Source organism: Papio anubis, chromosome 1 (genome assembly GCF_008728515.1).
Source record: "Papio anubis isolate 15944 chromosome 1, Panubis1.0, whole genome shotgun sequence".
Classification (NCBI taxonomy): Eukaryota; Metazoa; Chordata; class Mammalia; order Primates; family Cercopithecidae; genus Papio; species Papio anubis.
The window spans coordinates 192,216,892-192,233,776 of record NC_044976.1 but is presented as its reverse complement, the minus strand read 5'-3'; the positions used below and the strand labels follow the sequence as shown (position 1 = coordinate 192,233,776).

The window sequence follows — 16,885 nt, the reverse complement described above, 5'->3', positions numbered from 1 at the left end:
GGAGTGATAGTTCAAGAAGTTTTGCAAAGGAGAGGAGAGCTTTGAGGATAAGGAGAGGAGTGGCCAACCATCAAAAGTTGACAATGCCCAATTGAGAGTATTTATTGAAGTTGGTCCTCTTAAAACTACAGGAGAAGTTGCTGAAGAACACAATGCCGACCATTCTATAGTCATTTGGCATTTGAAGCAAATTGGAAAGATGAAAGAGCTTGATAAGTGGGTGACTCATGAGCTGAGTGAAAATCAAAAAAATAATCGCTTTGAAGTGTCATCTTTTCTTATTCTATGTAACAACAATGGACCATTCTCAATCAGATTGTGATGTGTGATGAAAAGTGAATTTTATATGACAATGGTGACAACCAGCTCATTTGTTGGACTGAGAGGAAGTTCCAAAGCACTTCCCAAAGCCAAACTCACACCAAAAAAATGGTCTTGGTCGCTGTTTCGTGGTCTGCTGCCAGTCTGATACACTACAGCTTTCTGAATCCCAGCAAAACCATTACATCTGAGAAGTATGCTCAGCAAATCGATGAGATACATCAAAAACTTCAATGCCTGCAACCAGCATTGTTCAACCGAAAGGGGCCAATTCTTTTCCTCAACAACGCCCAACTACATATTACACAACCAATGCCTCAAAAGTTGAACAAATTGGGCTATGCGGTTTTGCCTCACCTCCCATATTCACCTGACCTCTCGCCAACCAACTGCCACTTCTTCAAGCATCTTGACAATTTTTTGCAGCAAAAACACTTCCACAACCAGCAGGATACAGAAAATGCTTTCCAAGAGTTTGCCGAATCTGGAGGCTTGAATTTTTAGGCTACAGGAATAAACAAACTTATTTCTTGTAGGCAAAAATGTGTTGATTGTAATGGTTCCTATTTTGATTAATAAAGATGTGCTTGAGCCTCGTTATAACGATTTAAAATTCATGGTCCAAAACAGTAATTACTTTTGCACCAACATTTCCTGTGTTCTTACTATGCACCAGTACAGTGCTAAGCATTTTACATGTGTAAATTCAGTTATTTCTTACAACCACTCGAAGGCGTAAATAATATTATAGGCTCTTTCAAATGATGGAGATACTAGCGGCCAAGTTTGCTAGACAACTTGCCTTAGGTCACACAGTTAATAAGTAACACTGGGGCTCAGGCCTTATTAGAGCACCTTACTAGACACCGTGGATTGCCTCCCCACTGTTGAACACTAGACAAAGGACTCACTCCCCAGGCTGCCATTTGCAAGTAGCCAGCCATTCTGTCTATAGTGTTGAGTCATCAGAGTATACATGTGGACATGCAAACACCAAAACATCTGAACTATTTAGTGTGTCTACCTCCCATTTATTCAATAATTCATTCAAAAGCAGTTACTGAAAGTCTGTTCTATGCCAGGCTCTGTGCAAGTTCTGAAGGGTCAAGAGATGACTGAGACAAGTCCTTGCCCTTGGGAGTATTCCAATTCAAGTCAGGGGAACAGAAGTATTAAAAACAATTATATGTGGCTGCCTGCTACCTAGGGCTGTGCCCTCAAATAAAAAGAAGGCTTCCAAGGTGAACTGAACCAATGCCCAGCCCTGTGCCCAAAACTCTCAAGGGAAGAATTTTCTTCTTCAGTTCCTCTTCCTCAACTGATAATTACTCCACACATAGAGAGTCATTCTTACCAATAAATATTCCACTGTGAGGGTTTCAATTTCCTTCATGTAGCTAGATCTATTCCCAAAGACAAGTCTTCTCATAAACAACCGGCTCTCCATAGGAATCCAACATTTTTCCATAATCTCTTCCATTTTTTATTATATCTTTGAGGTGTTACTTAGCTGAACAAGAAAAGCAGTTTTACCCATGACTGGGTCTTTGCTTAGATTGAAATAGGGAATCTTCATTGTTTTATATTGACACCAAAGGCTTAAGGATCTTAGGCCCTTGCAGACTATAAAAATGTCACTAGGAAATTAAAATCTTAAAGATAAAAATAGTGGCATAGTTTTATTTATTTTTTCATTCTATAAATACTTATTCAACATGTCAAATGAGCCAGGTGCTTGGCAGGGCATAAGGAATGCAATAATATACAATGGTAAAAATTGTTCTTCCCTTTAGATTTACAATCTGGTGAATGAGACACAGAGAGATGGAAAAATTTGAAGTACTATAAATATCAATCAGTATAGAGCAGGGTGCAGTCACATGAATGGTAGGGGAGATAGACTGTTTAAAATAGGGGATAACATGCGCAAAGGATCAGACATAAAAATGTGCAAAGAACACTACAAAGACTAAAAGGAAAACAATGTTGTATGGCTAAACATGAAATAAAACCTGAAATATGGCAAGAGATAAAACTGGATATGTTTTTATGGTGGGAGATTTAACATGCTTCAGGCCTCAGTTTTCTCATTTTCAAAACAAGAAAGGTTGGGAGGTCAAGGCAGGTGGATCACTTGGTCAGGAGTTTGAGACTAGCCTGGCCAACATGTTGAAACTCCATCTCTATTAAAAATACAAAAATTAGCCAGGTGTGGTGGTGTGTGCCTGTAATCCTAGTTACCTGGGATGCTGAGGCAAGAGAATTTCTTGAACCTGTGAGGTAGAGGTTGCAGTGAGCCACGATTGTGCCACTGCACTCTAGCCTGGGCGGCACAGTGAGACTCCATCTCAAAAAAACAAACAAACAAACAAAAAAAAAAAAACAAAAAAAACAAGAAAGATGTTAACTGTGGACATAAAATACCTTCCAGCTTAAGTTAAGTGACATTAACTTCCCTACAACCACAAATGAATACCCTGAGGACCCTCATCCTCACTGCCTATTAGAGGGGTAACTGTTTTTCATGAATGAATCTGCAGGAATAGTACCATCTGATTCAGTGTTTTCTTTGTGAGACATTCTCTGAGAACAGATTTTTTTCCAACAAGATACATAGTTTCTATACCAATAAATGCATCCCAGTTCCTTAAGTGGAAAGTCTTCTTTCCTATAAAAAGACCAAGATGTCCAAAGGGATGACAAAAGTTGAGTAGTTCTGTCTTATGTGACCAGCGATGGCAAAGAGCAAAATAGAAAAGTGTCATCAGTAAGATTCAGAGCAAGCTCACTTAATACAATGCCATCTGTCCAGTGGTTGCTCAATAACACAGATCTAAAAGAGGAGAGCTGGGTCTACATTGGCCTTCAGCATTACCTCCTTGCACTGTTTTCAAGGAATTAAGGAGCTTCTTTGTCCCTTAACTCTTCAACCACTTAATATATTAATAATCATAATATAGTTTACTTTCTGAAGCATTTTGTGGATTAGGAAGTCCTTTTATACGAACTATCCTACTCAAGCCTCATGAGAACCCAGTGAACTAAGATTTCTTATCCCTTTTGTACAATGGGAAATCTTCGGTTCAGAATAAGTGACTCACCACACGCCTCTCATTGGTCAATGGACCTTTACGAACCAAAGCCTCTTTGGATTTGCTCTGTTACCAAAGAAAACTATGAAGATCGGTTGGTGTGAAGGTTCTTGCCAAAAAATTTAAAATAAAAATGAAAATTTAACACATCTGACTTTTCCGTTTGTTCCTCATACATTAAATATGATATTTAACCAATTATCTCAATTGCCTCTCAACTGCAAAAAGTTAACCTTTATACAGAATGTATTTTAATATTTTATCAAGCCAGACCTAGCACCAAAAGATGATTTTATAAATTATTTCATCTACTACATCCTTATTTTCCTTCCACAAGATGGAAATTAGCATACTAATCATTGCTAACATTTTTTGAGGATTTATTATTTAAAAGCACTGTACTAAGTGCTTTTACATGGATTATCCTGTTTTGTCCTTAAAACAACCTCATGAGGCTGAAAATTTATTATGCCCATCTTCTTTTTTTCAGACAGAGTCTCACTCTGTTGCCCAGGCTGGAGTGCAATAGCATGATCTCGGTTCACCACAACCTCCGTCTCCTGGGTTCAAGCAATTCTCGTGCCTCAGCCTCCCGAGTAGCTGGTATTACAGGCACCCGCCACCATGCCCTGCTAAATTTTATATTTTCACTATGTTGGCCAGGCTGGTCTCAAACTCCTGACCTCAGGTGATCCACCCACCTCGGCCTCCCAAAGTACTGGGATTGCAGGTGTGAGCCACCACACCTGGCCTGTGCCCATCTTCTAGATGAAGAATATGAGGTATTAAACGAGTTAAGAGATGCTCAAGTTTTAATAGCTAACGAAGAGGTGCGGCCAAAATTCAAACCAAGACACTTCATTGCCAAACAGTGCCTGTGCTCTTAAAGTCCAATGCCCCCCTACCTCAAGACTCCCCCCACAAGCGGTAGGGTTCCATAAAAAATGGAGGCAGTCTGTGCAGTCCATGCAATCTCAAGATTATGTGTGCAATTACTGATGGGGGTATAGGCATAGAACATCACACACTTCCTACGTTTCAGCTAGGATGACAATTTCAGTCTATTTCACAGGGATTTAGAGTACCATTGAAACTGCTTCTGAAGATACACACTCTTCATATTCAGAGAGAGTCCCACCCCCACTGTGTTACTTTACCGGTGAGAGAGAGGGAACAGCAAGTACCTTCCAGGAGCCTGGCAACTGGCCAGCCTGTGATCAAGACCCTGGATTGGCAAGATTTAAAAGTGCAATCAGTCAACATACTGGGGGAAAAAAAGCTAAGTGGTCCATATAGGAATCAAATGCATGAATCTGGCTTCATTAATATGCCTCATTACTTAATCAAACAAACTCATCAAAACTGCATTCAAGTTTATGCACAAATCGAGTTTATGGGCGAAAGGCAAAATCACCCTGCAACTCTTACAAAAGAGAAGTGCGGTTCATTTGCTCATTTTATTATATTGTTTTCCAAACATCATATCAGATTGCCCCTGATGTTGAAAGGAGGCCTTGCCTGGAATGCTGGTGGCCCAGGAGGCAGCCCTGGAAGGAGCCTGCTCTGACATTCCTGATCCTGGCCCCTCCCTCAGCACCCACTGCTGGGGCAGTTGCCAACAGCACTGTAAATCCTGGGGGCTCTAAAAAGAAGAGAGATAGGAAGAGTTTTGACATGATTCTAAAAAAACTATGATCCGGTTGGACAGATTTTCATTTCAGTTTAACATGGACCCCAGTTTTAGATGATCTTATTACATGTGCTCTTTTCAAAACATAAATGTTAAAAATGAACCTTTAAAAAATCCCACCATCTTTTTCACAAATAGCTTGCAGCAATTGGGTTATTGTTTTCTACCTCCAAAGGACACAAAGCAATCACTCAGAGGGATAATGACAGGGATAGAAGGCATTGAGGAGCTCAGCCTTCCACCTCCAAATTCTGTCTCTGCTGGAAACTAAGCAACTGGCTCATAATTGCCAAACTCAACTAATGGGCATGAGAAACCCAATGTCAATCACATTAGGTATAAATGCTGAAGACATCAATAGCATAAAAAGATAAAATCTGATTTTTATTCATGTACTTGTGTTTTAAATGACACCATAAACCATTCACTGACTTATTAGGGAGGAGAGACATAATTCATTAGAAAATAGAGAACAGAGCTTCAATATCATGCAAGCCCCATTCTTATTGTAAGGTTTGAAACTTGAGTCAAAATCCCAGCTGCTGATCTCACTTCGTGTTAGTAGCAAACAACCCTCTGAGCCTCAGAGTTCCCATCTGAGAATCCCAGCCGTAAGATGATGTTGTTGTGAGGATAACATAAGAAAACATAAGGAGACGTGCCCAGCACATAGTAGGGCTCCACAATCATCTTGTGAACCTGAATCTGAATAATGTAGGTCGCCCACTTACAGGGATAAAAGAGACGAAATCTAGGCCACTAAGTCACAATATGACATGCAGAAAAAATAAACTCCTTGACTAGGTAAAACTTGATGTCCCACTATTGAAAAGATCACAAGGCATATATTGGTTTTAAAAAGAGAAATAATATATACAATACCCTCTCTCTACATATATAATATAATAAGACCCAGGTAAATGTTCTGGAAAGTCCAAGCTTCCCTTGTATATAGAGTATAAAAGGAAAACCTGTAAGAATTCCAGAATGATTTAACTGAGTTATCTCAGAAAATCAAAACATCTAATATACCCAGCAGTCATTTCAACATGACTTCAGGGTCCAAACACCAAAAAACTGTGTCTCAGGCCAATACTAAAATCCAATCCTGCTTTGTTTTATATGCTTGAAGAAAAGATACGTGGTATGCATCTATATACAACAACTGGTATTTTGTCTGTTACTGGGGAGTTTCTCCTTAAAGTGACACTATGGTGAACCTTTTTGTGGAAATGATTATCCCTTATTTTATCTTTCATGTAAATATGGGTCTTCTAGAATCTCATCTGCTCCTAACTGCTCACAACTATCCCTGAGGAACTCAGGAACCCTGAGAATGGAGAGGGAATCAACGTGAGCCAGAATTCTGCATAGTATCTTTGGGAAGAGTCTGGCTCTCGGGATCTTACAGACTCAGGGTTGAGTCCTGTCTCTGACATGCACAAGCTGCATAAAATTGGATAAGTGACTTCGGCAACATCTTTTTCATCTGTAAAATTGGTATAATAATCATATAGACCTAATAGTTTATAATTTAGATTCGATGAGACTATACCTGGGAAACCCTGAGAATAATAAGTGTCAGTGTTAGCTGTTGCCATCATCTTCATGAGAGATGAGAGATAGACACTGAGAGATCTCCTCACATTATCTTCAATAGACACTGAGAGATCTCCTCACATTAGCACTTAATCCATGTAACCCTTTTGCTCTTCACACAGCCTCCAATATTTATAGCCCATATCAAGCCCATTGAGGAGTGTAGCTTTCAGACCCTGTCATATAACACTATCTACTTAGAGAAAAGTGAGAAAAAGAAGGGGAAAAGCTACATGACCTTCTTTTCCTTCTCTCATGACATCTAAAGTATCCATAAAAGTCAAAACAGATAATAAAAAATACATGTTGATTGACAAGTTCCTTGAATTTCACAGATTTCTATAAACCCAGAAATCAAGAAACCATGTTTCCTGTAGCACATTCATTCCACAAAGATGTCACGAGTACCAGAGAAAAACAGAGAGCAAGGGAATTAATTAATTAGCTTCAGTTAGGCACCAGTCAAATAATACCATTATCTTCCTACCTAATAGCCTGGGACCTAATCACGAGCTACTACTGACCACAAATATTCATATTGGCATTTGAATTTCACATAACTGACCTTTGATGTGAAGAAGTCAAGCTTGATCAAGACTGTGGGATACTAATGACATGCAGTGGAAGAGGATACATGAGAAAATATTGACAGGACCTTCCCACAAAATATGAAACCAGCACAGAAAAGATTTAAAGGAGGTAAAATAATACCTGATACTGGACTGAGCTGGCACTGTAGAATCTCTCCTCTCTTCAGCTCCTACCAGACTCCACTGAAGGTAGGATTAAAAAAAGAAAATGCTTGGACCCTCCAATCTTTTAGTCAGTTACCTTTGTCGATGATAGGGCTGATGATGGTTAGCTTGGCCTATGGGCTTCCTGCATTGTCTGCTGCTCTCTTTTGGGTCTGGAAATCTGCTTTGAGTCTCAGGAAGCCCCTGTGAGAACCGGGGCAGAGCCAAAAGTGAGAAAGTAGGGAAGATTGGAAGGTCAAAGGAGAGACAAGGAGAGCTTTGAGGGAGGTGTCCTCCCAGGGTGCCCAGTAGCTGGCAGGAAGGTGGCAGAGGAGGCTGGACACTGCTCATTCTTTCATACATAAAAGGGACTTTTATTAACTATCTCTGTGTAAAAACTATTCCAGAAATTGGGGAAGTAAAGATGAACAAGACCTGGCCCCCATCCTTAAGGTTATCATTATGTATAGGGGAAACCAGTAACACGCACACACACCACTTTTAAACAATGGAGTTTCATGTGACAAGTGCTAAATGTGAGATGTGAACAATGTCTAAGTGATTCCAGAGGAAACAATGCCTTAAGGGTATTGGGGGTTGTCAGGCAGGTGTCTCAAGGAAGATCATATTTTGGTCTAAAGGAGCATGAGTTTGCAAAAATACAAGTTGAGGTGAGAGTACAGGAAGAGGACAAGTCCTCCAGGTGGAAGCACCAGCATAAGCCCAGGGCTGGAGATAAGAGGCAATCCTGCGAGGGTTAGTACCCTTGAAGAGTGAGGTGGGAAAGATATGTGGAGGGGAAATGCAGGGAGATGTCTGCAGGCCAGATCACAAGTAACAAAGGGTGCCCTTCCTAGTGTCTGTATCTAGGACATAATTTCTCCCCAAGAATGCATTTGGCCAGAATGTCTCATGTGCTCTAATACCTCTCAGGAACATGAGAATATGAATGGGGAGGAGAAAGAGGAGGAGGAGGAGGAGGAGGAGGAGGAATGCCCCACAATTAGGGCTTCAATAAAGTGACATGTACCCTCAGTTACAAACAAGAAGAGAAAATGTGGCATTTGCTCTTTCAGTTGATTTTGGTCTGAAGTCTTAACACTGTCTTAAGTGAATACTACGCCCTCTAATTTTCTGAAATTGCAAGGTAAATGTTTAAGAAAGATGAAAAACAGAGAGTTAGTCCTTTTTTTATTTTTTTCTGAGCTTAACCTTAAGAGTGAAAAAGAGTCTGCCTTCACATCACACCCACGCAGATCTCTGGATTCATAGGATGAGCAGGGCTGCTGTATTAATCACGTTTTCTTATTGCAGGATGCAGAGCTACATAATAGCTGGGGAGTAACTTCACATTGAGGAGTTAGGTTTCAGAGCTGGCTCTTAGGGATCTAGGATAAAAGCAACTCATAGTCCCTCACAGCGTCTCCAGTTACTGGGAATGGGCAAACCTCACTGAAAAAGAGGAAGAAGGCATGCGGGTTGCAACCAGTTTGCAGCTCTGAAGTCACTGGATTTCTCAGCTCCTCCTCTTCTTCTTCCTCCTCCACCTCTTCCTGCCCTTGCTTCTCCTCCATGAACCCAAGCCCCTGCCCCACCACATGGTTAGAGAAGCAGCTACAAAATAGGGACAAATTATCATGAAATTAGTGAGGGAAAAACTTTACATTTGTCTGTTCTAGGGAAATTTTCCCCAAAGGGCTCAAGAAGATCTGGCAAGTGCTCCCTTCCTGCCGCAAATAGGTGGGAGTGCGTGGCAGTTCCATGTCTACCTCATACTAAGCACTTACTACAAGGCTCTAGGCATTGTTAGTGCTTTAAATAGATGTCTCCATTTAACCAGCTCTACAACCCTACAGTACTATTGTGACCATTTTATGGATGAGAAAACGGAGGTCCAGAAAAGTTAGGGGCTTCCCCAGAGCTCACAGCTAGTAAGTGGTGGAGCCAACATTTAAATCTTGGCAGTCTTTCACTAGAACCCTGGACATCTACCACGATAATATAAAGCCTCCCAGACTCCCAGAAATATGCCCATGAAATCTCCTAGATGCTGAAAATGGACCAAATTTCACCAACGCCTTTTTAATGCAAATTATTCAATTGGATAAATGTGGATTACTATATCTTTAGGACTTTTATTAAAACTTGTTCTACTGTGTATAAAATATTCAAGATACATATGAAAGGTAAGAACAAGTGGCCATGTGTGTGGTATGTTTACTCTTCCTACACACCAGTGCTCCAGCTCTGAATATCTGAGCTACTGGATCATTGTCCACTTTGACCTTGAACAGCAGGGAGATCCTTCTAGCCATGATTGGTCCTGAATCCCCAAACTCCTCCTCCTGCCCTTGCATAATGTGCCCTGCCCTGCTGACAATGCATGTCCTGATGTACTAAGTCAAAACACTGAATATTCCTCTGTCCTCATTTTTTTTCAGCAAACAGGATGAATATCAGCTCCAGCAGAATGCCCACGAGGTTGTATGAAATTCAGTGGGAGAAAATTCTAAAGTAAATGCTGCAGAATTCTATTATACCACACTGTTTCCAGAGTGCTCAGCATGTCACATTGCCCTGTAGAGCTGGGAATGCAGAAACAAAGGCCTCCAGTGTTGTTTCCATTGGTAAGAAGGCTGAATTAACGTTGCTAGGGAAACAAAACCTCAGTTTCCTATTAAATTTACTTTCAGCTTATGTGTCACACCTCTTGCAGCCTCGGTGAAACACAATAAAGGAAGAGAACTACAGTTCCTTTATTAAAAGCTCTTAGCGCACACATTTCCCAGGTAAAGATAATCCACAGGAGGATAGATTTGGGCAAATTTCATCATAAAGGTGATTCAACTCCACCTAGGTTTCGCTATATGGTAGGGGAAGATCACATAGAAAGATGCCTGTGTGCATTGTTCACTGTACCTAGGAGCGCATGACACAGGAATTGCATTTGTCTCTATTTCCAGTGGTCACAGTTACAGTCTAGAAGTCTTGGAACTTGTGTATAATTTATAATGTATATACAACTTATGTATAAGTTATAACGGAAGTTATAATGTATATATAACAATCAAAGAAAGAGAGAAAATTGGAAGAAATGCAGTAATGAATGGGGACAGAATGGTGGATAGAGGGTAAGAAAGCAGGAAAGGAAGAAAGCAAATGGTAGAATCAGCTCAGTAGTTAGTAATGGACCACAAGACTTTCAAGAGGGAGCTGATCAATTGACTCTGATGTTGTAAAACATATAGGAGAAATGGGTTACGGCTAAGGCAAACCAAACCAGGTATCAAGGATGATCTGGAGAGAGGATATGGATCACACTTGGATGAGGCTGTGTCTGCACAAGCATGGGCTCCTCCTTTGCTGAAATATGGCACCATCTTAAGAGCTAAAACCAAGCAAGCTTTCTGCTGACTACTCAGATGTTAGTGTCTGCACACTTCCAGGGACTTGTCAAATCCTAGTCTTAATTCATCGTCAGTCCCCAAGGTTCAAGCCGTGGTCCATGCTTTCCAAATCTCAGTTCAAACATCAATTCTCAAGGACATTTACCCTAACACTGCAGACTAGATTCAATCCATGCTATGCATTCTCAAAACCTGGCTATCATTTTCTCCAAATTACTCACAGTTAGAAGTTATGTATTTCTGTGATTTTATTTATCTTTCTCCTTTATTAGACTATAAGCTCCTTGAATATAAGAAGTGTGCTTGTTTCTGCTTAGCATTGTGTCCTCAGTTCCTACACTGAATCTGGCACATAGTAGAGGCTCAGCTAATATTTGTTCAATGAATGAATGAATGTATCCTAATCAGCTATGACTAAAAGGTAAACAAATCATCCCATGATGACTAATGATACCAAGCCTTCAAAGGCCAGCAGGAAGTCACAGAATCCCAAGCAACTTCTGACTGAGCTCCTTTCATAGGGAAGCACACACTCCCAGACAGCACCATCCGGAAGTAGACCAGATAAAATTTGGATCCATCATGAATGTTTAATTGCACTCTTATCTTCCACATACAATGTCAGTATTTGACTTGCCTTGTATGACCATGGGAGGCTTTCAGAATTAATTTCTGAATAACTTCTTAAGGTTTTTTGGTATATTGACTTCAGCCAAGGATCACTGGTATTTCCTGAGACCGGAAAGTTTTGGGCCTCGTGCGTAAACAACATCTTGGATCAGGCACGGAAATTTCAACAGTACTTGGCAATTTCCTAGCGGCTTACAACTGCTGATCCCGCCAACACAGGGAGTTTAGATGCAGTTTCCTCATCCCTCTAGTTTCTATAAATGTCCTTCCTGCAGAAAGCAGTGGCCAGAGGCACAGAGAATAGTGATGTACTCAAGTTTGCCTTCTGTGGCTGAGTTAAGAATTAAATCTAGCTCCAGTGAGGAAGCAGCAGACCATGCATTCAAGACCAGTTACATAAGTGGTTTGAATCACATTATTTTCTATCAAAACTGTTTTATTCATTTGTGCTATTCCATTTGTAACATCAAGGTAAGTGGGAGATGGGAATGTGTCAAGAAACAAAGGCTCTGGGGGATAGCACAGAATGCCCATGAGTAAATCTGTAAGACTCCACTGATAACTGTTCCTTTCATCAATATCAGGAAAAAGGTCACCAGGAAAGACAGGGCTCTGAGGAATCCAGAAGCCACTGGATCTTCTCAAAATAGAGAATTTCCTCAGAAAGAAGCAGAAAGAGGCCCAGATTTGAGTCAAAGCGACCCAGATATGAATACTGGTTTTGTCACTGAGCTGTGTGACGTTGGGCAAGTTACTTCACTTTTCTGAGCCTCAGTTTCCTTATTTTAAAAGCAAAATAATAATATCTGCCTTCTGTCACTGTTTCAAAATTAGAACTACCGTGAAGAGAGACTCCAGACTGCTGTCTGGCTTGTAATAAGTTCAGCTGTCATTTCACTGGCCATCTCCAAATTGCCCTCACCACTTCTCCATTTTTCTTGGTTATCATCCTGGACCATGCCGGGTATCCTTTATTCGTGCTACTGTTTTTCATGTAGTTTGCTGAACTTAGAAGTGTCATTTTCTTGGTTTTAATATCTATGATAGTAATAACTTGAATTGCCTATTAATTGCATTTTGTGGTCTCATGGTACGAGAGAGAGCAAGAGCAAAAGTGAGAGAGCTAGAGAGAAAAAAAGAGAGCAAGTGAGGGCAAACAAAGTCCAGAGACAGCTACATAAACCATATTTGATTATGTGCATCTGTCAGAAGCAGGCCAGACTCACGGGATGACCAGGAATAAGTGCAGCTGGAACAGAACCCAGATGTCTTTCTTCTGGCCCCTCGTCACATTCACTCCCACTTCTCTTTCACTCCTCGTTCCCACTTCTCTTTCTCTCCTCGCTCCTTCACTCCAGATTTGGTCCTTCTTCTTTAGGATCCCAGCCTTCCACCGCAACCACTTTAATGAACTTTGGTCCTGACCCTCATGCCTGTCATCATCTTCTATCTAGTCCAGAGTGGTTCTCATGTACTCTCTGGCTCTGTCCAGGCCCAGCATTTCCTCCGCTGTCCCTTCTCAATTGAGCCCACTTTGGCTTCCAGTGTCTGTCCTTTTCACTTCTCCTCAATAGGTTTCCTAAATCCACCACTGACTCAATGTAGTTCAGGACCACTGTTCTTCCTGCCTCTAGTTTTGTTTCCTGACTAGCTCATTCTTCCTTTTCATTTCTTTGAGCCAGGGGGCCCAGGACAGTCTCTTGTTAATGTTTGCACACCGCAGGGTTGATCGCCCCATGCCACCACAGACCTGACCAAATGTGAACTTGACTTAGATCTTGCATGGGCTATGCAGGTATAAAAATCCGGGCTCCTGCCATCAAGCAGCTTACATATGATTGGCAGATAACACAGACATATTAACGACATAAAGGAAAAACAGACACAAAAAGTCTCATTTGAATTTGAATAATGTTCTCAGTAGATCATTATTTATCTGAGAGTGAAGGCACCAAAAGAATCCAACAAAAAAAAATGGTCCTAACTGGATTATTTTTATGATTACTTAATTCCAAATTTATACTAATATAATGAGTACAGTATGATTTACTAAAGTACAATGCATAGGGAAAACAGAATCTGCTAAGCTAAGAATGACCTGTCAGTGATTCCATAAAGACCAACTTGCTTAACAGAGACTGGATGACACAGAATTTAAGGTACAACTGCAAGGATATTATAACAATCTTGATGGTGATCAATAAGTTCATGATTCTTTATAGTTTATCTATTTCAAAAATAGCAACTATTTTAAAGCACTGAATTTCAAGTATACACATACAGAGATACACATACACATAACCTGCTATGTCATCTTTTGTCAATCATCGTACTTTTTAGTTATATATTTCAAACTTTAAAAATATTAGATATAACTCACATTGTTAACATTTGGATAATGGCATTTCCAATCCACAAACAAGGGCTATTAATCAACAAAAGAAAGCATACGATTTAAATAACTGAATTGCAAAATTAAGAAAGCACATCAACTTTGTGTATTAAGGATATGTAGGAAAAATATTCATAAAGCATCTGTCATCTGTTTCAAAGAGGAATGCTTAATTAGAATACAGTGACCTCAATTGGTCACCCAGCTTAAATGGTTCAGGATTGTGTCCTGACTAAAAGTTGCCATGGCAACTAAAAGTCAAGTCAAACAGCTGCTCAGTCTGTTGCCTAACTTTGTTCACCTAGTTAAAAGTTTTCATGCTAGATAATATATTTCCCACATTTATACTTATTTTTTAGTTTCTAGGAAAATATGTAGAGGCATTCTGGCTTTTTTCTTGGTACAAGTCATAGTTCATTTGTTATTATGGTTACAAATAAGAAATATCCAAAACAACAAACAAACAAACAAACGAAACCAGATAAGAAACATACCAGATATTTCTAAGTAATTCTAGACATCTGGGTGTGCTGAAAGACACTTCAAATTTGAACGTTTCCTCCCGCAATGTTTGGTCCGTGTGCATTAAAATCCAGTTAAGCAAATCTTTATCTCAAAACCTGCTATGTGGAGAATCTGACCTGAAATGAACATCCAGATATTTTTTCATAATTGGGGGAATTCCAACATGAGTGAGAGATAAGACTTTACTTCCAAGAATAGACATTATCACCCTTTACTTCCTGTCAGCTAGAGTGTGAGCTCATGCCTCTGATATTTGAAGGAATGACCTACAGGTTCAGGGTCAGATTTACAGAGTTGAGACCCCAGTCGTGTGGTCACAAAGGATGCATGGTGACAATGCCAACCAGCAGTGATCAGAGAGGGTAACTCCTATGGCATATCTTTGACTATGCTTCACTTCCTCTGGTTTCCATCTACGCCTGGTCTATTATCCTTCAAATGGAGGTATGGGATATTATTCCTATAAATTTATATTCTACTTAAGTTAACCAGATTAATTTCTGTTTTATTCACTAATAGAATCTTGACTAGCACAAAAATCCTAGTAGAAGTTATTGCAATTTACAGAGCTATAGGATAATGAAAGAGGAATGGATAAAACAATACATGGAATTTATTATGTAGCTTATTTGCTGACAAAGGCAGTGAAAATATAGCTAGTGTTAAAGGATGGGGAACACTGATGCTCTTGGCACAGATTGATGGCATGACTAATGAAATTGTGACCTATGATGTGATGATATTAGGGAATTTGTGTTCAATGTGTTAGGTATAGTCATGGTATTGTGTTTATGGAAGAAAATATTATTTCTTTAAATATGCATATTTTCATATTTGCAATGAAAAGCCATTTTGTCTATAAGTAAATTTGGCAATATATTTGTAAACATTAAACATAAGTGATGTATATATGTATTTTATTTATGCTATTTTCTCTAGTTTTTATGTGGCTGAAAATGCTTAAAATAAAGATTCTAAAAATTATTACTTGCAATTACCTGAGAAGATCACAAACCACTTGGAAGGAGGGGAAACAAGTATCCATTGCCATAGAACAATAAAAAGTGTCTAAAAAATTGAAGGATGAGGTCCAATGACAATATTATAACCCTAAATTATTGGTTAAAATTATGAATTTAATTATAGGGATTAATATAATTTTGTAAAATTGCCTCTAATCTCTTATAGCTACTTAGCTAAAATAAATGAATAATAAGCACTAAGTTCTATCATGCGCATTGTTGAATTACATCCATTGAGTTCACAGATTTCCCAGACCTTTTTCTGAAAATGTGGACACTGACAGAGAACACATGGAATGCCCAAAATTGGAATGGAGCACTAACTGAGGGTTTTGGAGGACTTGGAAAATCAAGAACCTGCAGCTTCCATTTAGTTTCCTCTCTCAATGGAAGTAGCTTCTCCCTTGTCTCAAATAATTATTCCTGCCTTTCCTGAGGACCCTGCAACTCTCTAATCTGTAGAAGGTAATTTACAATTGGAATCCATTTCTCTTCATGCCCCGTTACCCCACCCTTCACTTTCTCCAGAATCCTAACTAGAATCGGATTTCCAGTGTGCCCCAAATCTGAGAAGATAAAATCTATGTTACAATAATTGCAAAAATTGTATAAGTTATATTAGGAAAGACATGGTTTATATATGTGCTAATTTCTGGATTCTGAGAGTGTTCAACTAAGAAAGGCACTGCAATTTAATCAACTGAATTTATTAATATAGGTACAATGAACACATTTTTTAAAAGTTAATACACTAGTTCAAGCTGCTGGATCTTATTGTTTCCTTTTCTTTATTATTATTATTTTTTTCTTTAAGTTCTGGGATACATGTGCAAAATGTGCAGGTTTGTTACATGGATATATATGTGCAATGGTGGTTTACTGCACCTATCAACCCATCATCTAGGTTTTAAGACCCATATACATTAGGTATTTGTCCTAATGCTCTCCCTACCCTTGCCCTCCACCCCCCAACAGGCCTCAGTGTGTGATGTTCCCCTCCATGTGTTCTCATTGTTCAACTCCCACTTATGAGTTAGAACACGCAGTGTTTGGTTTTCTGTTCTTGTGTTAGTTTGCTGAGAATGATGGCTTCTAGCTTCATCCATGTCCCTACAAAGGACATGACCTCATTCTTTTTGATGGCTGCATAGTGTTTCATGGTGTACATGTGCCACATTTTCTTTATCCAGTCTATCATTGATGGACATTTGGGTTGGTTTCTTTCCTAACTGACTTACTTCTACATTCAACATTGGCCACAGGAAATAAAGTTGACATTTCATAAATTTCTTGGAATGTTATTAAGAAAGTTATCCAGAGACATTGAAAGACTGTTGAAGTGAATTTTATCATCCACTGACCCTCATACCCAACTATGACCTCTGAAAGGGTCCTCAAAATACTCCCATTACTAAAGCCTTCAAAAATATATTGGTGAAGGGAATCCCAGCATCTTTATAAAGTGTCCAAGTT

At 39.5% G+C, this 16,885-nt stretch overlaps 2 long non-coding RNA genes across 4 annotated transcripts in view; one reads left to right on the top strand and one right to left on the bottom strand.

Moving 5' to 3' along the window:
* The window catches only part of LOC103879927, a 93,105-nt gene extending 77,359 nt beyond the window's left edge, over window positions 1–15,746 (bottom strand). For both annotated transcript variants that reach the window (XR_002518903.2, XR_002518902.2), the window contains exon 1: window positions 14,507–15,746. This is a non-coding gene — a long non-coding RNA (uncharacterized LOC103879927). The remainder of the gene's footprint in view (window positions 1–14,506) is intronic.
* The window catches only part of LOC110741899, an 82,680-nt gene continuing 80,541 nt past the window's right edge, over window positions 14,747–16,885 (top strand). For both annotated transcript variants that reach the window (XR_002518905.2, XR_004180066.1), the window contains exons 1-2: window positions 14,747–14,834; window positions 15,658–15,877. This is a non-coding gene — a long non-coding RNA (uncharacterized LOC110741899). The remainder of the gene's footprint in view (window positions 14,835–15,657; window positions 15,878–16,885) is intronic.